We start from the raw sequence: 1,412 nt of genomic DNA on the forward strand, positions 1-1,412 counted from the left end.
CTCCCCCGTTCATGCTCTGTCTCTGTCTCAAAAATAAATAAACGTTAAAAAAAAATTTTTTTTTAAAATGTGTAATCGAATGACAAAGATTTTTTTTTTTTTTACTCAGAACTGTGTGCCATCTCATTTACCATAAATGGTTTGGGCTATCACCGTAGCACACAAACTTATGAGCGCCAAGTAGTCCAAGTAACACAGTATATGATTCCGATAAGGCATTAAGAACACTTCTAAATGCAGGAGATCTGGGGTCTAGTTGTGAGTCTGGCAATTCACTGCCTCCCTGACTACACTTCAGTTTCTCTGTTTACAAAGTTGATTGCTGATTGTGGGACCCAAGGAATTTAACAAAAACCCCCTACCCCTGGACAAGCAGAGCAAGACTAACTCCATTTTGTGCTACACCCACCATCTCATGTATAACCCCCATATGACCTACTTATTGCTTAAGACACTCCCCCACCCTAGTCAAGCCGCTGAGCACACCCTTACTGGAAACCGGCTCATATACGAAGGCAGAACCCCTAACCGCCAAAGAATGTAAACCCCACCTTTTGCCCGCCAAGCTTGCATGCCAATTCTTAAACCCCGCCTTTTGCCCGCCAAACTTGCGCGCCCATTCTGACCAGATAGGCTAGTTCAAATGGTTACTATAGGGTAAGTTATAATTCAATTGGCCACCTGCATGTGGACTGACATGACTATGCAACTTTCTGTGTGTGTTACAATCTCATTGGCCAATGGCCCCTATAAAACTGCTACACCTCTTAACCTAGGGGTCCAAGTTCCTGCTCCGCTGTGTCGGGTATACTTGGGCCCAAGCTGGAGCTTGCAAATAAACCCTCGTGCGTTTGCATGGGTATTGGCACCTTGGTCCTCTCTTGGATTCGAAATTGGGGGTATTACACTGATGAGGACAAAACCCTAACTCCAGGATTTTGCTTTTCCTGCGTTACAAATCTAAAAGGACAATCTATTGAATAAAACCCAGCACTTGGTCTGAGTCACTGAAATGTTTGCAAAGGACTTTAAAGCTCGGCAAGAGCGCTCAGCAGATAATACCCAAAGACCATAAGGGACCCGAAGCTGATCTCCCGCGGCTCTACAAATGGAGAAACCAACCACCTTCACAGCTCAGAAGCTAATGGCCACTGGGCATAGTGATTTTCTGCCGCAGAGAAGTCCTTGCTTTCTCCCGAGGTGGCTGCGGGAAGTCGTCCTTCCTCGAGGCAGCTCACCAACCATAGGGAAGCGAGTGTGAAACACAGTAGCGACGCTCCCCCTCCTCCCGGCGCGCTCCTCCTTCCCACAGAAAAATGCGTTTCCAGGCAACCGCGGGCCGCGACGTCACTTCCTGCCATTTAAACTCGGGTCCCCACCCCTCGCTGCCCCTTCTCTGCGCTTCCACTCCC

This window comes from Prionailurus bengalensis, chromosome F2 (assembly GCF_016509475.1).
Source record: "Prionailurus bengalensis isolate Pbe53 chromosome F2, Fcat_Pben_1.1_paternal_pri, whole genome shotgun sequence".
In the NCBI taxonomy this organism is placed as follows: domain Eukaryota; kingdom Metazoa; phylum Chordata; class Mammalia; order Carnivora; family Felidae; genus Prionailurus; species Prionailurus bengalensis.